Raw genomic sequence first — 25,093 nt, 5'->3', positions numbered from 1 at the left:
TGGCTCTAATACCTTCGAGTCTTTCTTTTTACACATATTCTATTTTAATATATTTACAGTGAGATCAAGGATAGACAGTTATAATCTACATACTTACTCAGCATTATACTACCATGTCAGTTAGGCTTAGGAGTGGCTTAAACAAGATAGAAGCTTTCTCCCCTCTCAAATAAGAGAAATCTGGAGGCTACTCTGTCTGGAGAGAGCTCAGTTGGTTAGAGCATCATCCCAAAGCGCAAAGGCTACCACCGGCTCAATCCCTGATCAGAGCACATACAGAAACAGATCTATGTTCCTGACTCTCTCTCTCTCTCTTTATTCCTCTCTTGCTAAAATTAATAAATTAAAAAAAAAAAGTCAATCTGGAGGCTGGCGATCCAGACTGCTATGGTGGTTCCACAGCCATCAGGCACTCGGTCTCTTCCCTTTTCCCTCCACTGTCCTAGAACGTGGCTTCACCCCAAGGCACCTCAGCGGCCACTGAAGCACCAGTTGTCATCTCTTCAAGCTGGACGCAGGAAGAAGAAAGGAGGGAAGGGCCACAGGGTTATTATATCTCCCAGCAGAGTCAGTTCCTTTCCATCTCATTTCCTAGAAACCTGACTCAGCACTTTATCTCAGCGGCCAGAACTCAGTCACACAGACACATCTAGCAATTTAAAAAGTTTAGGAATGTATGTTTTTAAATAGAGCTGTTGCTGTCCCAATAAAATTAGGATTACTGTGTTCAGTGAAGGAGGGAATCAACCAGTTATTTCTCCAACAAGGCCATATAAGAAAGCACACGAAAATTCAGTGACTTAACAACAATAAGCATTTCTCATTTGTGCATTTTGGGTAAATCAGGACTCACAGATTAGTGCCTGATTCTGCTGGCAGAGATAAAAAGCAGGTACCTGGCTATGAGACACCAAATAGGCAAAGTGGGAAGAGGGGTTATGGGGGAAGTGGTCTGCCCTGCTGGAGGTTTGTGGATAAGCCTGCCTCTTCCCGTGGTCCTACTAGATGCCTTGGAAAGGAGCCAGGCTACAGCTTTCTTTCAAACCCAATTGGGGGCCAAGAAAGAAAACCTTGAAAGTCTATAATACTTTGTGAATTAACGATTCATCATTGTTCGAAAGAAGATGAAAGGGACTCACCGAAGATCAGCAGAGCATGCGTCTCCTGTATCAGGTCATGAGGCAGTGCAGTGAACAGAGCTACTGCACTGCCTAACTCTAGGGATGCCAATCCCATCACGGTCCACAGAGTGAGCACTACAAAACTTACATGGCCTTAAGCATAAGCCCACACATTACATACCAAATACATTTTTCTGAAATGGGAACTCTCCTAATATAACATATAGCACATAACAAAAACATCCTTCTGTGTTAATAGGTATAGATCTCACTATTTCCTTTTCTGAACTGTCAAATGTCCTGTGGTACAGATTTATTACAATATATTTAATTACTTCTATCTAGTAATGGGCATTTAGTTGTTTCCAGTTTTTTGCTGCTATAAACACTATTAAAAGAAGCATTTTTATCCATGTGTCTCTTTCATTCTTATCTCGTATCATACACAAAAATAAACTCTGGGTAGATAAAAAATAATAAACTTAAATGTAAAAAAAATAGAAAGTATTAGAAAAATGTGAGATGATGCTTTTATACTTTGGGGTATGGATAATCTTTATAACAGAAAACCATCCCCTGGATAGTTAAATTTTTACAGAACTTCTGTAAGGGCTAAACAATACAAAGTTAAAGGGCAAAGTCACCTGGAGCTAATGTTTGCAATACATATTACAGACTAATGGCCAAAAAATATTTTATTTAAATAGCTTTTATATACTGATTTCTAAAATGAATAATTTAATAGGAAAATAAACAATGATGAATCGTTAATTCACAAAAGAAGAAATACTAATAGAAAATAAGACAAGGGGCCTTACTAGTGAATAAGGAAATATAAGTTAAAACAACAATAAAATATAACTTTTAACAACTTTTCAAAACTTAGAAGTACTGGTAACATTTACAGTCAGTGAGAATTTTAGAAACTAACCACTCCGTGCTTGCTGGAAGAGAGGGGCATTAGCACAATTTTTTTGCAGGATAATTTAGCACTATCTACCAGGATATTATTTAACAGCTCAGCAATTTTAGCCCTGGAAATACATCCTAAAGAAATACGCTTACCTGTACTCAGAAACACACACACACACTTACATGTACAGCATGATTATTAGAGTATTTTTTGTAGAATAAAAAAAAATTGAAATGACCTAATTGGCTATTAAGAAGACAATATTCTGAAATACTCTTAGTCATTAAAATGATGTAGATCTATGATCTAATTTGGACAACTGTCCACAATACATTTCTAGAGAAAAAAAAGTAAGATATAAAAAATTATACATAGCTTCATTCCATTTATCTAAAATATAAATTTTGCATCTTTTTGCATAACTATAGAAAAATTCTAGAAGGCTATATTTTAAAGTTACTTCTGTAGGAGAGGAGAGGTTGGCTTGTAAAATAGGGAAGTGTTCTATATTTCATACGCTCTGTTCTTTTGAGTTTGTTACACACATATATAGTTTTATGGTTTAAAAAATGAAGACGTAAAGAAGAGAAATGACGTGGTCTGTGCCTGACTCTAGCACCCCTGAGCAGGATGAGGTTTTCCTCGGGGTGGCAGCTGTGCTGGCGAGGCAGCGGGGTGGGGGTGAGGGTTGCGGGTCGGGGACCGAGGTGGGAAGGGAGCCCCGATTTCCTGTGTTTGTCTATTTCTATTGTGTAAATATTCCCACCATGTTCAATTTCAAGTAGCTCACAAAATTCAATAATATTTAATGTATTAGGGGTTCAATAAGTCAAATTTTAAAATCATGTGCTGAGCAGAACTGAACAACCAAGATCCTGAATACATGAAAAGGGGAGTCAGAAATTCTGCTCGGGTAGAATGGAGGCGTCCCCATGGGCTGGGGCAGTCTGAGCCTCGCTGTTCACAGCACATCGATCTCCCTCCTCGGTTCTCCTATGCATGGCTCAAGGTGTCTCTGGCTGCTATGGGCTCATTGCAGTTCTGCAAGGTCACTTTATTTACAGGTCTCTAAATGAAGCGTCACTCTTTAGAAACGGGTCAGGTGGTGGAAGGAAAGTCTGCCAGGAAGGGTTCCTTATTCACTTCAAGCCCAGGCACCTCCAGGTAACAGAGTTCTGCAATGGTGCACAGAGGGAGAAAATCGGGGTGAACTTTCAGCCTTTACAAAAGTATGTCTCCAAAGGGGGAAGACAAAGAGTTGTAGGTTAGCTCCATTTCCAAGTTCTTCTCTAATCTGCAACAGTTAACAGGGCACATGGCAATTTACCCAGGTGGGTATTAAGAAGAACACCTGCCCTCAATTTGCTCAGTCTAATGGCAGAAGCATCGGAGCAATATCGTAGCCTAAGGGCAGTGATGGCCAGGCACAGTCCTAGCATTTGCAGGGACTGTGGGACCTGCCCTTCTTCTCTTCTCCCCGGAGGCTCCATCTTACACCTCAAGGGCTCTGGTGTGGACATCCCACCAATGTATCCAAACCTGATCCACCATCACCCACAGCCCAAGCAGCTGCCCCTTGGCCATCTTTTAGAACCCGCGCTGTACAGCAGCTAAAGCATCTATCCGCTGTAAAAAGAATCTGGGGGAGAGCTCCCACAGGCACTTTGAAATCAGCTGAGGCCATTGGAGATAGAAATATCAGTGTCCTGGCTATTCAGAGAATGATCTCGAAACAGGGTGAGGACTCTTCACCTCACGGGAGGAGCACAGCCTGCAAGGGACCTGACAAGAGTCCTCAAAAGCAGGGGACCCAGGGCAGGAGCACCATTTACCAGGGTAGTTTTGGTAATAGGACTCATGCGTGGGGCTAGGAAACAAGTAACCCACGTGTGGCCAGTAAGGGAAGGCTTCCTGAAAGAGAAGGGAGGAGCTCAAGCTGAGCTTTTGACACATGCATGGAGGTTAGCCAATCAGAACACAAAGGTTAGCCAATCAGAACACAGGGCACTCCGGGCAAAGAAACAGTGTGTGATAGGACCTGACGTGCTAAGCATCACTCACAAGAGCTTTGCTAAATCATTCATGTGAGTCTGTGCCTGCTTGTCTCCCCAAATCAGAGAGATGCTACCCCCTTCACCCCTAAATGCTAAGAACAGAGAGGGGCAATTCAGTTGGCTCCACTCACGGAAGAGTGATTATGAGTTTTTGAAACAGATAGATGGAGCACAAATTCTGAAGCAAGTAACATTGATTCTCTGTTTGCCATGCTGACCAGTGGTTTACCAGAAGTCTCCCAACCTTGCCCTTAACCAATCCCAAACCCTTTCCTCTCCTCACTCCACCTTCTCCACAGTTCACTACGTACTGTGGGAAGACCCACTAAAGGCAGAAAAGAATGGAAAAGGAATTAGGGCCAAGGTATTACAACTGGGTTATGAGTTAGCAGATAATCCGTTTACATTTTTACTGGACCCTTTAAGGCCTTAATTTGGAATTAAAAGTATGATTAAGGAAGAAAATTTTCAGGATGTAAGCAGGAACCTAGGGAAGATGTGGAAGGTCTTGTAGGGTCCTTAAAGGAATGTCCTGGTCACATTTTAATACCTAAATCAGGGATTGGCAAACTTTTTCTGTAAAGGGCCAGAGATAAAATATTTTACATGTTGTGGGCCACGTAGTTCCTATCACAAATACTCATCTCTGCTGTTGTAGCTTGAAAGCACCTATGAGCAAAATGCAATTAGCTGAGCAAATAAATGAATGAGTGTGTCAGTGTTCCAATAAAACTTTGTTTACAAAACAAAGTCTGCTGTCACCTGCTCTAATTCTAATCTGCTCTCCTTTCCTGTCCCCACTACTTCCAGGGATACAAAGCTCTGCTTCTCAGACACTCTATAAATAGCCTTGAAACTCTGCCAAGGGGAATCATCACTGATTGACATGTACTGGCTGCTGAGTTCAGTACTTGTGGTCAGATGGGACCTATCATGATATCTAGATACCTAATGTCCATGTTAAGCTTTCTTATTTCTGAAGGGCAATCACATATATTACTTCATACTGTGGTCTGCATTCCTAGCCCTATCGCTTTGGGAAGATAGCAGAGTTTAGTGGTTAATAAAAGATCAGGGGTTCTGAACTTTTATTAGTGAGAGTTGTGTTAGTAGGGATAGGGTAGTTATGCTACAGTAACAAATTGACTGCCAAATTTCCATGTACAAAAAAACAAGGTGCCTGACCTGTGGTGGCGCAGTGGATAAAGCGTCGACCTGGAAGTGCTGAGGTCGCCGGTTCAAAACCCTGGGCTTGCCTAGTCAAGGCACATATGGGAGTTGATGCTTTCAGCTCCTCCCCAACTTCTCTCTCTGTCTCTCTTTCCTCTCTCTCTCCCTCTCTGTTTCTCTCTCTCCCTTTCTCTCTCCTCTCTAAAATGTATAAATTAAAATAAAATAAAATAAATAAATAAATAAATAAACAAGGTTTACTTCTTGGTTATGTAATGTGTTAGGCTAGGTGGCTCTGTTCCATGCAATTACTCAGGGACCCAGGGTAACCGAGCCTCCACCATATAATACATTCCTAGGTGCAATAGTAAGAAAAGAAACTTACATATACTCTATGCTTCAGCCCAACAGTGATACACATTACTTCTGCTTACAGTCCATTGTCCATAAGTAATCACATGTCCTCAACTAAATGCAAGGGACTCTGGGAAATATCAGAGAGCAGATGGGATGTTTGATGAGCACCAATACCTCTGCCACATGTGGCCTTACTAGTGAGTGGCTATATGACCTCGGATAAGGTATAAAAATATTCTGCACCTCATTATCCTTCAAGGTAAAGCAGGAATAACAATAGCCTTTGATTCAAGTACTACTGTCATAAAAATTGATAATATGCTTTTACATCACAGCACCAGGCACATCGTAAGCATTCAGCAAAAGTCAGCCATTACTTTTATTATTACTATATATATAATTGTGAAAAGAGTGCTTTATCCCTCTGGGTCTGCATTTTCTCATCTACAAATCAGGCATGCCAATAATGCTGTTTAGGATAGCAATTAAATTAAATGGTACAATATAGTAACATCCGAAGATCTTAGCTCTGAGCCTAACACACAATAAGCACTTAATAAAAATCATTTCTCCTTACAGAGTCCAATCTCGAATGGATAATTCTTTTCAGTTCTAGTTGCAACGAGCTTACTTGTAAGCTTAATGGGCTGTGAGAATATTTAAGATACTGACCAATGGAAACTCAACTATAGAGTATTTCAAAACAGAAGTGATTTAAGAGATTCTCTATTTCCAGAAACAGCTAAACTTCCACAGAGACAGTGTTATGTATAATGCGCTATCTTGCTCCTTTGGCAACTTAATTATGTCTGGAACTACATTTCCCAGATTCCCTTTTCTTATGTGGTCCGGGTTAAAGTTGCCAACAGCGAAGGTGCCTGAGCTATGAAGCTGGAAGTGAAGCAGCAGCCATTATGCTCTGAAGTTCAATGCTGGTAGGAGGGGTTGAAAGGAGGACACTGAGGTACTCTTGTGTTCCAATTTGTTTTTCCTCTTCCCTGCTGCACATCCAACTTTCCTTTCACACTGATGAGCAGCCGTGAGCTCACCACTACTGTGAACTCACAAGGTGATGGTCACAGAGAGCCTCAATGAACTTCTGCAGTTCCACACCAGCAGCCAGACCTGAGTAGTAGCTTCCGGATTTTCCTGAAAGCTCTGACTCATTCACCCATGCTGGGGCTGGTTAGTGACCTGTTTGTTATGTGGTGAACTGCATCCCCTCAAATTTTATGCAGTCTCTCCTAATCCTGTAGTACCTCAGAATGTGACCATGCAGGGGTGGGCAAAAGTAGGTGAAATTACCAGCTATCGTCACCTAGAAGATAAATCGTTAGTAAGGATATGAAATAATAACAATAAGACAAATAATACAAGTATATAATAAAATAATTAAGAAAGGAGCAATAATACAAGAATAGACTCTTTTGTGCTCTCACAACTATAAACCTACTTTTTCCCACCCCTGTATTTGGAGATAGGGCCTTTAAAGAGGTAATTAAGGTAAAATGAGGTAATATGGTTAGGCCCTTATCCATTATGACTGGTGTCCTAATAAGAAAAAGACATTATAACACAGACACACAGAGGAGAGACATATAAAGACATCGGAGGATAATGGCTATCTACAAGCCACAGTGAAAAATCCTTAGAAAAACCAGCCCTGCCGACATCTTGATCTTGGGCTTCTAGCCCCCAGAATTTTGAAGAAAAAATGTTCTGTTGTTTAAGCTAGCCAGTCTGTGCTACAGCCTTAGCAAACATGACCTTTCTCTGATCCTTCAAGTTTTATATGTGGATCTTGACTTCTCCAGAGCATCCCACAACTGGGTAAGGTCTAATTCCTATATTACATTCCTTATTCCATAATGCTCACAGTGGTTCTGCTTTCCTAACTGAACCCAGACTGATATATGTAATGATTAAGAACATAAACTCATGCAGCATTGATGGTATAGTGGTGAGTATAGCTGCCTTTAAAGAACATAAACTCTAGATGTTAGTATTATCTCTCATTTTACTTTATGTGTGATCTTTGGGCTACTACTTAACTTCTTTGTATCTCAGGCACCTTCTCTGGGAAATGGAAGGATTCTAGTATGCCCCTTTTTTGTAGAGTTGCATTAAGTGAGCTATTACAAAAAGAAGATTTAATACAATCCTACCAAACAGATAACACTTAATAATTTTTCAATGATATTGTGATTTTGATTATTACCTGCTGTCTGCCCAAGAACTAAAATATTGACTCACATCTTCTCTTTCCCCAGCCTGGTTTGTTGTATATGGTTATCTTCTTTCTTAGAATGTAATATCTCGAAACAAGGGTATTGCCTGACCTATGGTGGCACAGTGGATCAAGCATCGACCTGGAATGCTGAGGGCGCCAGTTAAAAACCCTGGGCTTGCCCGGTCAAGGCACATATGGGAGGCGATGCTTCTTGCTCTTCTCCTCCCTTCTCTCTCTCTCTTCTCTAAAAAAAAGAAAAAGAAAAAGGGGTATCTATTTTTATAATTTTTTAATTTATCTTGCTTTTTTCCACCTTAAACTTTATCCTCATGTAGAAAGAGAGCCATGACTATCTCAGATGGGATGCTGGACAAGAGAGAATTAAGGCTCCATTTGGTCCAAGAATGACTTAAGGTCTGTCAGAGCCAGCCACCAAGATGGCGCCCATGAATCCTGCTGCCACTTCCCAAAACAGCCCTAACTTTCCAAGCATGTGAGCAAGCCATCCTGGAAGCAGATCCTCCAGCCCTTGTCAAGCCTTCAAATGATTTCAGTCCCAGTGGAAATCTTGATTATAATATCTCATGAGACATTCCAAGGCAAACTGTTCAGATAAATCACTTCCAAATTCCTGACCCATAAATATTTACTGTTAATTTGTTCCATAGAAAAAGAGAATAGATCATCTGAAAGAATGCTAGCCTTGTTTCATCACCAACAATGGTAATAATCACTTGTATTATGTATCAAGCACTAATTACCTGTCAGGTAGTTAGCACCTTTCAAACGTCTTGCTTAATCCTCATAATCACCTTATTTGAGAAATGATTGAATTAGGTTTCTACTAGTATTAGTCTTCATTGTTCAAATAAGAAAATCGAGGCCTTAAAAGGCAACTGACTCGCTCAAAGTCAACCAGCTAGTTAGCAATGCAGACAAGATTCAACCTCTGTGTATAAACTCATAGTTTTGCCATCTCTTCTCTGATGCCCTGTTATGTGTCTAGCAGAGCTCACTGAGACCTCCCATATAGTAGGTATTGTCTTCCTGAAAACTCAGGGATACAAAGCTACTGGACTGTGAATGTTCCTTCTCCAGGGTGTACCTCTTCAATGATGCACGCTCTCTCGCCTTCTACAGCCAGGGTGCAGCCTGCCCTAGACATGTAAGGGCAGCTAACCAGTCACAGGCTTGTGTTGTTGCCATGCCCCCAGATAACTGCAGTTGAAGAGCCCACAAGTCCTTCCCCATCACTGCACTCTTGATTTCCAGCCTGGCTTACTCATTGCTCATGGTTCAGCTCGGGTAGGCGGGGTAAGGGATGGCTTTAAGAGCAGTTTCACACTTCTCTTCTGTTGTTCAGTGGAGGATATATCAAAGAAGATAATTAGCTCAGAAGATTATAAATCTTATTTTAAGAACCAGTTGCTTATGGTTTTCAGAGTTACTTCTGTGTGTAAGCACCTGGTTTGGCTTAGATTTCTTGCTGGTGCCGTTTTTGCTTGCTTAAAGAGAAACAATTCCATTTTGCTTGTATGATGAGCCTGTTACTTCTTCTTTAGTCAACTTCCTTGACCACAAAATGTCTAATTAATCAAGATGTTCTCAGAGAATGCTGCCACAAATCCTGTAGTATGGACAGTATATGAAAACAGCAACCTTTTTAGACTTCTATCTCCTTGATTTGCTAGGGTATCAACAAAATTTTGTTGCTTTTTTTTCTAAGTATAAATATAATACAGAATTAGCTGACATACAATTTCATAAATACATAACACATAAAATTCTCTAATCTCATGCTCTAGGGATTATTACTTTAAATAATTCAGAGCATATACATTCAACTTTGTTTTTCTACACATATGATAAAATATTTTTATTTTCTTTTTTCAAAAAAATCATTTTTTCTTTAAAAAACAAAATTTAATTCATATTATACATACTATTCTCTCATACCTTTTTTCTCTTAGAAATACCTCATAGAAATATATCAATATCTTAGCTATTTCTATATTAGTATATATAAATTCTCTTTCTTTTGAACAATTACTGATATACCATAATATGATAAATTAGTCCCATATTCACAGACAATTGGGTAGCTTCCTTTCTAGTTTTTAGTGACAACCTCTGCAAAAACGACCCTTCTTATGCATGTATTTTACACAGTCCCAGGAGTGTTTCTGGAAGATAGAGTCTTCTAAGAGGGAAGTTAAGGACAGGATTTGTTAGCTATACCAGTTAACATTCCCACACACAGTGTCTGAAGCTACTGTGCCTCTATATCTGACCAATATTGGGTATTACCTTTTCTTCTTTCATCTCTGTATTATGCCTAACTCTTATTAACATTGGTGAGAATAACAACAGATTCTTTCCCTCTTTTTATAGGTGATTGAAAAAGAAATTCCCTAAGTGGTAAATAGGAGATTAAGTCTGTTTAGGAGTAATTAGCATTTATATAGCACCTCATCCCCAGAGCTAATTCACATTCGTGTTTACACACACAAACAGAAATTTGGCATTAGGGAGAATTTTGCACTTTCTTCCTGGGAGTCTGTGTTCTTGGTGACTTAAAACCAGGTAGTCCCCCTTAAAATAGAATACATTTTTGGTATTTAAGAATCGCTTAAGCTAAAATAATTTAGAAAAAAAATGGAGATTTCTATCCTTATTTCCCGTTTCGATTCAGAAGGTCCTGTTGTGTCTTGTGGACTTCAAATGTGACAAGTTGAGGTAGTCATACTCCTAAATCTGGCCCACTAATTTCATTACTTCATGAAGGGTGACTTTCTTGCTTTATACTGACTCCCTTTCATTCCCTGTGCCACCTCCAACTACCCTCCCTGCTCTCACTAACCATTTCAGCATACTGGATATATTTTCTAGAACTATAAGGTATCTTCGGAAAATATGTAGTGTTGTTTTGTGTGAATGTAAATTTGTTATAGATATTAAATAAAAGTATAATATTTAACATCTACTATATGTACATCCATGAATCTACTGCCAGGATTTAAAAGAGATAAACATTTTGCGAAACATAAGTTCTCACTCAATGTCATCAATAGGTTCTGCTACTTTAAGCAAAAAGAAAACATAATGAAATCAATTTCACCATAGGCTGGTCAATATAAACAAGAGTTAAGTTCCTGTGGCATCTCATCAACATTATAACGTAATGATGGATGAATGTAACGACAATATTGGAGATATTTGCTTTGGATCACTACTGGTAAAAGAAAAAAAAAGGACAAATACAGTTAATGTCCTTCCCAAACACCACCACTGTCACCCCCATCCAGAGGTCCTCACCACACTAAGACTGTTATGTTTTATTCTTAGGCTTACTTTTTACTTTTATCAATAAAATACACAATATTTGGGGGGGGGGGGCTTTATCTGTTTACAAGTTGGTTTTTTTTTTTTTTTTAGTTTTATTTTTTTAATGGGGCAATATCAATAAATCAGGATATATATATTCAAAGACAACAAGTCCAGGTTATCTTGTCTTTCAATTTGTTGCATACCCATCACCCAAAGTCAGATTGTCCTCCATCACCTTCTATCTAGTTTTCTTTGTGCCCCTCCCTCTCCCCCTTTCCCTCTCCCTTTCCCCCCTCCCCCCGTAACCACCACACTCTTATCAATGTCTCTTAGTTTCACTTTTATGTCCCACCTACGTATGGAATAATGCAGTTCCTGTTTTTTTCTGATTTACTTATTTCACTTCGTATCATGTTATCAAGATCCCACCATTTTGCTGTAAATGATCCGATGTCATCATTTCTTATGGCTTATTTACCATTCAGTATTAAATCATCTTGAAGAAGATACTCCTTTTTCCATTCGATTGTATAAATGAGAAGTAGGTACCCAACCCACTGTTCTGCTAGAAAATGCTTTAATTTCACAAAGGCCCAGAACTGAGAGCTAATGGCAGATGGAATCAGATGATACCTCCCTACCACGTGTTTATTTGAATCTATTAGTTGACAGCCGACTCAAGGAACATTCTAGAAGAAATACAAGCAAGCTCAAGGCCCCCTTCCTCTTAAGTTTCAAGTTGTACAGACAGATTTAATGGACCAGAGTGGTCCTGGCAGAGACCAGTGGGCAGGAAAAAGGAACAGAGAACTCTGAGGGGACTCGCTGTAAGAGTATAGAAGCTAAATTGAGACTCAGATTCCAAAGCAGGGCCCAACTTTTTTTAGTATAGATGAGAGGATAGCTGGTTATGGACAATGTATGTGAGAATGTAAGGTCCAAATTTCACCCAATCTAGCTGCCCTGGTTCGTGAGCAGGACATGGAAGTGGGGTCATAGCTGAGGGTGGTGGTAGCAAGAACTAGTACTGCAAACAAACTTCATTATGACTACCTTGTTTAGTGGTGACTACGATGTAAACATCTTGTTCTGTTTGTTACGGCCAGAGACAGACTAGGTGACATGCTGTCATACACAGCACCCCAAGAACAGCATGGTGCAGGGCTATAGACAGGTATGCTAGACTCCTGCTTTTTCTTTGCAAGCTGGTAGAGTTGAGCTGTTGGTGTCCTTGGACTTGTCCTGGGAATTGGATCTAAGAGAGTGAAGGATGAACTTTTTTTTAACCTGAACATTGAATGAAACATGACCCATCTATACATTCTCCAAAAATCATGTGCGAGAATGATCATAGGAGCCCTACTCCAATCATCTCCAGATGAAAAATATTGCAAAACCCTTCAACAGAGAAATAGATGACTAAAAGGTGAAAATCATATGATAAAGTTATCTACACCAACGCGAACAAGTAATCTACAACTATATGAACAATATGGATTAACCTTACAAATACAATGTTGAGTGAAAGGAACCATATACAAAAGAACACACATTGTAAGTTTCCATTTCTATGAAGTTCAAAAGCAGACAGAACTCATCTATGCTGTTATAAGCTGGACCTGGTTGCTCTTGGCCAATGAGTCAAAAGGGACCCAGGACTTCTGAGGCCCTCATCATGTTTTGTTTCTTGATTTGGGTGCTAGTTAAAAGGGTACATTCAGTTTGTGAAAATTCACCACAATTTACACTTATGTCCAATTTTCTGTCAGTACACTATAATTTTAAGAAAAGTTTTTATTTTTTATTTTTTTTATTTTTTTTTTAATTTTATTTATTCATTTTAGAGAGGAGAGAGAGAGAGAGAGAGAGAGGAGAGAGGAGCTGGAAGCATCAACTCCCATATGTGCCTTGACCAGGCAAACCCAGGGTTTCGAACCGGCGACCTCAGCATTTCCAGGTCGACGCTTTATCCACTGCGCCACCACAGGTCAGGCAAGAAAAGTTTTTAAAAAAGGGATTTTATTTTATATCTCAATGTGGTGAAATGCAGCCTACACATTAATGATTGTCGAAGTCACCAGTTTATCAACCACATCCCATGGCCACTGGTTGAAGATCAAGACACTTTCATTCCTCCAGCGGACTGAAACATCTTCTCAAAGATAATGTTGTAAGCTTACTCTTCCACTCCCCTTCCTCCAGTCTGCAGATTCATGAGAAAATACTAGAAATATATTCAAAGCGATGAGCAAGTATGTATGGGAAGGAAGTCACTCTTCAGTCCCCAGGACGTGAGTCTGGGGGTAAACTGCTAAATCAGAAAGCAGATGGTGCTCACCAGGAACACATTTCCCAGGCACGACGAGGCCCAGCTTTGGCATTGTCACATCTATAGTTAGCAGCATGAGTTTTGCTTCATTCAAGTATTGGTGAGCATTTTAAAAAGTCTTGTTGTTGCTCAAACCAAGGCTCTGGGCAGGCAGTAAGCCTCATTTTCCACCAGACACTGTGTGTTCCTGTTGCATGCTTTCAATTTTCTCTGCATTTTACCCTGGCTCTTGCCTCTAATGTCCTTCCTTCTGTGCCTTTTTAGGCAGTCTCTTTAGATCACTTAACTCTGTTCGAAACATTTGACTCTGTCATGCCAACAACTCTAAATTTGCCTATTAGATTCCTGTTAGCTAAACCTCCTTCTTGTCAATCGCTCACCACAAGATTGCAAAGCAAGTGGAAAGGGTTTCTCGGAATGCATAGGGAACTATTTCCCTCCTCTGTGAAACATGGGTCCCATGGCAATGCCACACACCTAATCCAGGTGGTGTGTAGACTCTGAAACTTTCCAAATGTATATAAAATGAGGCTCTGGCCACTTGGCTCAGAGGCAGAGTGTTAGCCTGGCGTATGGAAGCCCCGGGTCAGGACACACAGAAGAAGCACCCATCTGATTCTCTACCCCTCCTTGTCTCTCTTTCTCTTCCTCTTTCTCTATCCCCTCCCTCTCTCTCTCCCCCTTCTGCAGCTATGGCTCAACTGGCTTGAGCGAGTTGGCCTTGGGCGCTGAGGATGACTCCATGGCCTCCGCCTCAGGCGCTAAAAAATGGCTGTTGTTGCAACCGAGCAATGGCCCCAGATGGGCAGAGCATCACCCCCCTAGTGGGCTTGCTGAGTGGATCCCAGTCTGGGTACATGAAAGAGTCTGTTTCTTTGCCTCCTCTCCTCTCACTGAATAATAATTAAAAAAAAATGTACTGAGATACAAAGATTGATACACATTACTGGAAAAACTCTTAGTAATTTCTTTTGTTTCCCGCATGGCGTCTACATGATCACATTGTTCCCATTATGTGCTTAACATATAATGCAAGCTGGGGCAAAGTAGGTTTACTGTTGTAATAAGTAATACAATAATTAATAAATAATAATACAAGAATAAACTCTGTGTTTTGCAAACCATCAACTGTAAACCTGTCAGTTCTCAACATGTGATGAGAAAGGATGGAAGAGGACTAGGAGATGCAGTATCTAACTGTAGCCCACAATTTTTTGTCTTTCTTCACATTTCCAAATCAACTTGTTTGGCAAGATATTCTGTAAAAACATTAGTCTAAGTTTTATAAAAATTGGAAAACGCTACAAACAATAGCCTCTTCTTGAATATTTGTAATACACATGAGAATACTAAAGGTACTAGGAAGTCCTACTCATGGAAACATGTTTGATTTTGGCTTGTCCCAGACATTTCACGGCATTATTCTTGTGTCCTTTGTTAGACCTTTAGTATCATCTAGTCACATCGTGTTCTTCATTGTATACACTGGCAAATGCAGCTTCAGCCCAACCAGATATGATTCAAAGACTGCCCATCTGAATTGTTCCCGTGCAAAGAGCTTCTGAAACCATGGTTATCAACTACACACCTGCCTCTGAGATGGCACAAACAGCATCCTGATTAAAAGACCTACCTCTGTGAAGCCAAGAACATATGATTCTATTATACTACTCCTGTGTTGCATTCTATACATGTTATGAGTCTGTTGCCAAGTCTCAGTGGTTTACAAATAAACTGACACTGGGCACCATGGGTTTATAATGGTCCACTCTGGAAGTCATTGCAAATGAGTCAAATGACTGAGAATAAGTGTTGATGAGTGTGCTATCTGACACTGGCATTCAGTTCCATTCTGTGTCATTAATTTAACAGAGCAAAACAGGACATTGATTACCCTCTTCATATTCAATTGAGACAGCCATGTTTAACAAAGGGGAGAGCAAGTGATTATTGAAACCAAAGTTTGCAGATGTCTGTCAGCCAGTAATAAAAGCAATCTGAGCCTGTCTTATATGAAAAAGAATGGAAAATTGGCCTGGTTGTGGCATCTCTCAACTCTCAAACCAAGAAGAGGGTGCCAGGATGTGACCTCTTATGCAGAGAATTTTTTTTTTTTTTTTGTCACCAGATGGATACTCCACCAATAGTTTTGGTGTAAGGATGCACTGACATCTAGTGGACAACAAGGTGGTTGATATTTTGGCCACAAGTCACACTGAAGAATTAGTAAATTACATAATAATGGTATTTCAGAAAATTCAATTCAAATAAAATTTAAAATATAAATATATATATATTTTTCTCACGGTTGAAGCCAATTAATTAAATTCATATTTAAGTTAATTTTATATCTTGAAGACCTTTTCCTATTAAAAACACCAATGGACATAATTGGGTGCCTACCAAAATCAATAAGTTTATATGAATATAAAGACAAGTAATAATACCAGAGACACTCAAAAGATGGCATAAAATACTGTCCATTCATCTGTTTTTGGAAAAGAAGTATTTTGTCTAATTATCAAACACATGACTTAGTAAGTTATAGCCACTTACCAGTAAGGAATTTGAATTTTACAAGTTTGGTTTAAAATTTTCAAAGCTGAGTGTAAATACCTCCAAGACTGCTCTGGTAGGGAGGAAGAGGACATTGCAAGTCCAAAGAGAAGGTCTGCATGTTCAGTTTCCCTGGAGTCACTGATTAAGGGAGTCCGTGGGATAGATCTTATTTATCCAGTTTATTGAATGATATGTCATAGAAAGTAATTTGTGTTAAGATATGAGGAGACAAATAGACTAAATCTATCTCTTTGACTCTTGGAGTGTAAACCAAATGAGAAATAAACGAATGGAGTAAATCAAACAAAGATTGAAAAATGCAAGTTTCATGCTTGGAAAAGCAGATTGGAAAGTGCTGCTCAACTCATGGCCAACATATATCTTTCTAATATGCCTTTTCTTCCTTGATTAAATTTATGCTGATATAATTATAGTGCCTCTGTCCAGTTCTTGTATAGTTACTACTTTTTCCAGAACTGCATGGATTATTCATGATTTCCTGTATCTGTTCTTCCCCTAATATACAATCTTAACAAAATATTATCCAAAACTTAGAAATAAGGTAGAGAGGAAGTAGAGGGGAAGTGGAATGTCTTTTCAATGTCATACTAAAATTATACTTAAATGCCCGACACAAAGAATTATTTAATTTTCTGAGAGAATGTACCTACATTTGACTTAAACTTATATGAATAGGGCTCCACCACTGTGAAGTTACACATTAATTTGTAGAATTCTGTACTGAGAGATTAAAATATACAAAAGGACAGGGGCAAGACCCTATATTAGAACTGTGAACCATGACCTTCATGAATCAGCCCAGGAAACCAGCACATTATCTTTAATAACCAGCCCAGAAAGCAAGCCAGCTGTCAGTCAGATTTGTAGAAAGTTACACTGCTATCTCTAGTAACAATCCAGGAAGCCAAACAAGCCCTGTGAATGATCGGCCCAAATTTGCAAGGACTGGATCATGAACTAATAACTTCCCTAATTTTTATCTTTTCCAACTTCAAACTGACCAGAGAAAGCCAAATATGTACCCTGCTGCTCATTAGCCCACCTATGGCTTTCCCATGCCAACAGCCCCCAATCAGGGCACACCTGAAGCCTCCCCTTGTTTCCACTACACTTCTGCCTGACTTTTAAGTCTTTCTCAAAATGCAAAGGATAAGTGGCTGACTCCTTTGTGATAGCAAGCCCTGAACAATAACCATGCACATTTGGTAATTTCCACAGTTCAGCGTCCTATAGTAGAAAGCACTACAGAGTCATATGTCAAAGACTGTGGACATACAGACCTCTCACAGGGTGGGTGGGGAGTATCTCTTCTAATCTACAAAAGTAAAAGTGCAGAGGAAGGAAGAGCAGCACTGTCAGTTGTCAGAAGTGTTGGCATCTGGTCACACCCAGATGTGGACAATAGTGGGATAGTACAAATTTCCCAAAGTGAGGGGCCCTGAGCTGATGTAATCACAGATCTTGAAGATCTCTGGAGCCATTTGGCAGAGTGAAAGTCACAATTTCAGAATCAATTTGCAGGTAAGTATGAATCAGGCTTTAAGGCGCTGTGCGTCAGCCTCTCTAATGCCAAGCTCAGGATATGCCAGAGTGATTCGGCATTTGCCCTGTTGCGCTCCAGTTCCCAGAGGCACTGATGGAGCTGGAAGCAATCCAAAGCCTGAGTCCTTGAGATCAGGGGACACGCATATTCTAAATATTCTGAAGAAATGCACTAAAATAAAATTTCTGAAAACCTTCTTATGCAAGCCACTTTTGAGTGACATTTATAAAAATTAAAGCTAAAGCCTAACATCATTGATATGTCTATTTATATACATCCCATAGTTGTCAAGAATTACTATCTATTAAAATGTCAATAGTTCATTAATTATGATAGATGATTTCTTAGGCTTAAATTTCATTTTAACATGAACAAATGAGACTAAACTTTGAAAATACTCTTACATAACTGATGAAATCTGTATTTCAACTAGCAAATAAGCTATGATCACTACCGTTCCCACTCAGCTTACCCAAATAGCAGTGTTCAATAGCATGGTAAACTGCTGAAAAACTTCAGATGTCTAACAGAAAAACACTTCAGTTTGCCACCCAGATTTCTTTTTTCCACTCAACATTATATTTGTGAGATTTCCCATCAATACATGTAGTTTGGGTTCGCTCATTTACAGGGCTACATTGTATTCCATTGCTTGTGTATTCCATTTTAAAAATTCATCCTTATATTAATAGTTATTCACAGTTCTTACTTCAGTTTACCATCCCAAAATATTGTCTTTTCTTACCTTGTCATCTATCTTTATATGTATCCTAATGTCACTCCCTAAGACACATGCATCATGGTTAGAGTTGAGCACCAAATAGTTGTACGTAGGTAGAAAGAGACCCGCTGGAGTGATCTGTCTCTTTACAACATCCGATTCACGACGAAGGCCAAGAATAGTCTAGTAACAGAAACAGTCAAGATGCTGTAGTCTAGGCTAAGATTGGTGAAGCTTGACTAGCTTGCTCACACATCTAGTCACACATGTAGTCAGTTACGGGGAGGCTGACTGGTTAGGACAGTCTCACTTCCATTTCTGGAGGCAGAGTGGCTGTTAGCTGGGGCCACAAGCAGCTGGGCATATGGCTCTCATCCTCCAACAGGCTCCAAAGGCAGGCTACTAAGATGGACTAGAGGTTCCAAGGCTCTGAATTGGCACACCATCACTTATTCTGCATTTCATTGGCCAAATCAAAATAACATAACCAGCTCATACTCAAGAGAGATATTCCACCTATCTATTTCTATATAACAAACCACCTCAAAACTGAGTAGTGTGAAACAGTCATTTATTTTGCTCACAAATGTACCAACTGGTCAGGACTCAGTGGGGACCATTCATCTCTGCACCACTAGGTGTCAGCTGGGCAGTTTGATGAGGGCTGGAGGATCCTCTTCCAAGATGGCTCAGTCACATGACTGGCAAATTCCTCCCCTTGTGATATTCTCAGGGGCAGATTAATTTCCTTACAGCATAGTGGCTGGATCCCAAGAGCATGGATCCCAAGAGACAGGAAGTGATAACTGTTAGTTCCTTTTTTTTTTTTTTTAATTTTTTTTTTTTGTACCCCTCTGAAGCTGGAAACGGGAGAGACAGTCAGACAGACTCCCACATGCGCCCAACCGGGATCCACCCGGCACGCCCACCAGGGGCGATGCTCTGCCCACCAGGGGGTGATGCTCTGCCCCTCCGGGGCCCGGGGCAGAGGCCAAGGAGCCATCCCCAGCGCTCGGGCCATCCCCGCTCCAATGGAGCCTCCACTGCGGGAGGGGAAGAGAGAGACAGAGAGGGAGACAGAGAGGAAGGAGGGGGGGCGGAGAAGCAAACGGGCGCTTCTCCTATGTGCCCTGGCCGGGAATCAAACCGGGGTCCCCCACACACCAGGCCGACGCTCTACCGCTGAGTCAACCGGCCAGGGCCATAACTATTAGTTTCTTAAGGCTTGGTCCCAAGAGCATGCATCCCAAGGGACAGGAAGTGATAACTGCTAGTTTCTTCAGGCTTGGTCCAGAAACTGGAACAACACAGTTATCACCCAGATTCAAGGGGAGGGAACAATAGGAAGAATGTCAGAGAATTTGGGGGCTATGTTTTAAAAGTGCCACAGGCAGTCTCTAGACTCCACTCTTGATGGGAGGGGTGATAATGTCACCTTGTAAAGGATACTGAAAGGGTAAACAGTTGTAGCCACTTCACAATCCTAGTGCGAGTAGGGAGGGGGCACGATTTCTGGTTCAATATTTTTTCTGCTTCTTTTAATTAAGCTATTATTTATTTGTCTCAACCTTATGTTAGCTATAACTTATTAAAAGGTAAATTTAGAAATGCTACTCTTATTATTTAAATGACTCAGAGGATTGTATATAGAAAGTCTTTATAAGTGCCTCCCTTTTATTTTGAAATAAATGTTAGTACTTTAACTCCCCTTGAAAGATGTGAAATCATGTTTTATTGATAGGATAACTATTATGCAACAACAGTGCAGGTAATCATCTTATTCCACTTGACGAGATAAGCATAGCCATTTTTCATGCAGAAAAGACAGGGAAGTACTCAATTACGGCTGTGTGCTCGATGTAAAATCTCTCATTCATATGAAGTACCAAGCCACTGATTAGACATGCCAGCAAGAAACTTTGTAAGCTGCAGCCGTCCCAATCTTTCTTTAGACTATCTTCTCTATGCCATACAGACCACAATTATATATACATAAAATGACCTGGAGGCCAGCCATACAGAATTACCCATTGACTTTCCCCTGTCCCATTTATACTCAACTAACTCATGGCTCCATGGAACATAAACACTTCTTTGGGGAGGAAATTCTAAACTATGTTCATCAGTTCCATTCCCAAATCCTTATTTTACCTTCCCATGCAGCAACCCGATTTCAGGAAACAGACTTCCTCCTGGAAGTTTTAAATATAAAATATTTGTTGCGCCTCTCCACCCCCAGCATGGCTTGATAAACCTTAGCCCAAAGCTCCAAGCAAACACCATCTCCTGCCGAGCACTGAAGTGCCAGTATGGATCCACTGAGCCACTGATTGAGAAAACTGGAGTCAGTGTCTGTATTATGTGCTTTCCAAATGCTTTCAGTTAGGGCTGTATCTGACAACAAGTAATGGAAAATTTTACACATAGTAGCATTTAAAAAGTGATGGGTTTCTGTTTGTTTTTGTTTATTTTTTATGCATCAAAAAGCACAAAGATCTGGCAGCCTCTTGATAAAATCAGGTGCTTATGCTGCTATTTGGATGTTCTTCTTCTGTGGTTTTTACTCTATTGTTTGTCACTATGATGTTACAAGATGGCTATTTTACTTCTAGACTGAAGCTACTATAATAATCTAGGGAAAAGTCTGTTTGGGATTGCAGATAACAAAGAGTCATCATAGCCAAAAAAATGGAGAAATTTAAAGGAGAGCTTGGAGACTGTTCACCTTGGTCAAGCCAAACCTGAAGACACTCAAAATATACATATCCCTTGCCTTTTAAATTACATGACTTCATATATTCCCATTTTATTAGTAGATTGGCACTAAGTTTCTTATCTTCAGGAACAGAAAGAAACTCAGCTGATACAAATCCCATTTTGCAGATGAGAAAAGTGAGGGTCTCCAGATCTACCTTTAAAAAAATTACTGAATATATTTGCATTTTTGCATTCGCATACAGTGAGAATTTGAAATGTGAGAAACTCCTGAATTGATTTTGTAGAAAACTGCAAAAGTAGTATTTAGAAGGGAATATATATCCTTAACTTAAAGGCTTATGATAGAAATAATAACTGAAGTTTATTGAGGTAATTATCAGTGTAAGAACTTAGAAAGAAAGAGCAGAATAACTCTAAATAAAGAGAGGGATAAAGAGAAGAGCAGAAGTTTGTGAAATAGAAATCAAAGATAAAATACAGGGAATTAAATAACATAGTAGAAATTTAAATATACTCATAGCCAAATAAAATGAAAATACTATGTCTCAAAATGTGCGGGTTGAAACAAAATTGGAAGGAAATTTATACTTCTAAATCCTTGTATAGGGGGAGAAAAGCTGGAAATTAATTTGCTAGACATCCAATTTAAGAATGTAGAAAAAGAACAACAAAACAAATCCAAAAACTAAAGGAAAAAGCAACTAAAACAATAGCAAATTAAAGAACAGGATTAAAAAAACGAATGGTTGGTTCTTTGAAAAGGCTATTGAGTTGGACAAAAGCCTAATAATATTCAGTAAGTAAAAAAAAGGAGGGGAAGAGGAGGCCAAAAATAAATAATATGCCCTGGCTGGTTGGTTCAGTGGTAGAGCGTTGGCCCAGTGTGTGGATATCCCAGAATCAATTCCTGGTCAGGGCATACAGGAGAAGTGGCCATCTGCTTTTCCTCCCCTCCCTTCTCTTTTTCTCTCTCTCTCTTCCCATCCTGCAGCCATGGCTCGATTGGCTCGAGCAAGCTGGCCTCAGGTGTTGAGGATGACTACATGGCCTCCCCTTCAGGCACTAAAAAATGGCTCCAGTTGTAAGGGAGCTACGGTCCCAGATGGCAGAGCATCGCCCCCTAGAGGGCTTGCCCGTGGATCCTGTTCAGGGTGCATACGGGAGTCTGTCTCTCTGCCTCCCTTCTTCTCACTAAAAATATAAATAAATAAATAAATAAATAATATTAGTAATAAAAAGATGCACATAGAAGCAGACATAGGAGATTAAAGAGAGAATAAAAACATGAATAGTTTTATGCTAATGAATTTGACAACAGATAAAATGAACAATTTCCTAGAAAAATATAATTTAACAATATCGATATAAGAAGAAATATAACCTAAACAGTACTAGAACCATTAAAGAAATAAAATCAGTAGTTAAAAATCTTCCCACAAGCAAGATCTTTTTCAAGAAGATTCTATCCAATTTTTAAAGATTATTCCCAAACACCCCAAATGTTCTAGAGAATGAAAGACGAAATATTATTCCCATTCCATTGTAAAACAGTAGGATAACTGTGATCTAGAACTTGAAAAGAATGTAAAAATGACCAGCCTGTTTTTATAAATCAAAGGTAAAAAAGAATTTCTAACACAAATGATAAAAATCACTAAACATAATAGGAAAGATTAATAAATTCTACATTAGAATTATGGTGCCGGCATGACAGCCCTCTGGGGTTGCAGACTGCAACGTGTTGTATCCTCACATGGTGGGAAGAGGATGAGTTAGTTCTCTGGCTTCTTATCATTTTTTTTAATTAATTTTTTTTTTTTTTTGTATTTTTCTGAAGCTGGAAACGGGGAGAGACAGTCAGACAGACTCCCGCATGCGCACGACCGGGATCCACCCGGCACACCATCAGGGGCGACGCTCTGCCCACCAGGGGGTGATGCTCTGCCGCAACCAGAGCCACTCTAGCGCCTGGGGCAGAGGCCAAGGAGCCATCCCCAGCACCCGGGCCATCTTTGCTCCAATGGAGCCTTGGCTGCAGGAGGGGAAGAGAGAGACAGAGAGGAAGGGGGGGGGGTGGAGAAGCAAATGAGTGCTTCTCCTATGTGCCCTGGCCGGGAATCGAACCGGGTCCCCAGCACGCCAGGCCAACGCTCTACCGCTGAGCCAACCGGCCAGGGCTCTCTGGCTTCTTTATAAAGCTGATAATCCCACTCATGAGGGCTATGTAACTCATGACCTAATTATACAGGCCCCACCTCCAATCATTAAAATAGGGATTAGATATCAACATATGAGTCTGGGGCAACATAAACACTCAGTCCATACAATATGATTTAGAAACTTCAAAAACTGGGAAGCCCAAATGCTTTAGAGAAATATGAAGAAGCTACTCAATCTCACTAACTAAATATTTATAATATTTAATTTTATGTCAATAATATCGGCAATAATAAAAGGATGGCTAATACAAAATGCATAGTGGTTATGAGAAAAAGAGATCCTCATAGACAGCGATAGAAGGACTAACTAGTTCCGACAATATGATGAACAACTTGGCATTATTGACTTCTGGGTATATACTGCAGAGAACCTCTCGTACAGGTCCATAAGGAGATATGCGCAAGAATGATTATTTCAGCGTTGTCTGTAAAAGCAAGAGTCACCTCTAGAAGAATGGAAAAGTGAAATGTGACAAATGCATGTGATGGAATGCTACAGAAACTATATAACAAGAGTAATAAACCAGACTTACCAAGTGCACATAAATAGTTCTAAAAACATAATATTGAGTTGAAAAAAAGAGAGAGTTCTATAGCTCAGTTACACTTGTATACATTTAAATAAACATACACAACACCATATGTTTTCAAAGCTCTGATGGCAGCCCGACCTGCAGTAGTAGCACAGTGGATAGGGCACCAACCAGGAACACTGAGGTTGCTGGTTCAAAACCCAGGGTTTGCCTGGTCAAGGCACATAGGACAAGCAACCAATCAACAACTAGAGTGAGGCAACTACTTCTCATTCCCTGCCCCTGCCCCGCCTCCTCTCTGTATAATCAATAAATTAAATCTTTTAAAAAACAAAAAGCTACGATAGCAAACATATGAAGAAAGGTAGGAAGTTTATTTACTAAATACAAGAGCTTGAGTGTCTAAGAGGTGAAATGTCATTGGAAGTGGAGATGAAAGAGATACAATGAAGTAAAACAGAGGAAGAGCCTTGCACAGACTCAAGGGGGTAGCACACCATCAGCTGAAGTTACAACTAACCTCCTCTCTCTCTCTCTCTCTCTCTCTCTCTCTCTCTCTCTCTCTCTTTCTGTCTCTCTGTCTCTGTCTCTGTCTCTCTCTCTCTCTCTCACACACACACACACACACACACACACACACACACACATACACAATCATTCCTAAACCCTGTGATTTTACAACCTTATTTTACCATCTTAATTGAAAAGCTGTATCAGAAGAGATAAAGTTCTGTAAAATACCTTTAAGCTATTAAAACAGTAATCATATACTTTAAAAAGTTGTTGGTATGACTGACTGGTTATCAGTGACCAAGTTAGCTTGACAGGACTTACACCAGTAATTGTCAAATTCTTCTCCCAATTTCTACAAGCTGAAAGCTTTTTGGTTATCTTCTAGAATTGTTTTAGATTTTTTTTTTCTTAAATATCAATCTTTAGGTATGTAATTCCTAGTAACTTCTTTTGAAAATAAGGTCATATTTTTCCCGAATTTCCCCTTCTTGTACCTCTCCCATTCTCCAAAAAGCTGTAAGATGAAGAATAATAATCATCACCCTGGCAGGTTGGCTCAGTGGTAGAGCATCAGCCTGGCATATGGAAGTCCAGCATTCACTCTCCAGTCAGGGCACTCAGGAGAAGTGACCATGTGTTTCTCCACCCCTCTCTGTCCTCTCTCTCTCTCCTTCTCTTCACCTCCCGCAGCCATGACTTGAATGGTTCAATCAAGTCGGCCCCGTGCACTGAGGATGGCACCATGGCCTCACCTCAGGTGCTGAA

The sequence above is a fragment of the Saccopteryx leptura genome, chromosome 10 (assembly GCF_036850995.1).
Source record: "Saccopteryx leptura isolate mSacLep1 chromosome 10, mSacLep1_pri_phased_curated, whole genome shotgun sequence".
NCBI classification, from domain to species: domain Eukaryota; kingdom Metazoa; phylum Chordata; class Mammalia; order Chiroptera; family Emballonuridae; genus Saccopteryx; species Saccopteryx leptura.
This window is presented reverse-complemented; position numbering follows the sequence as displayed.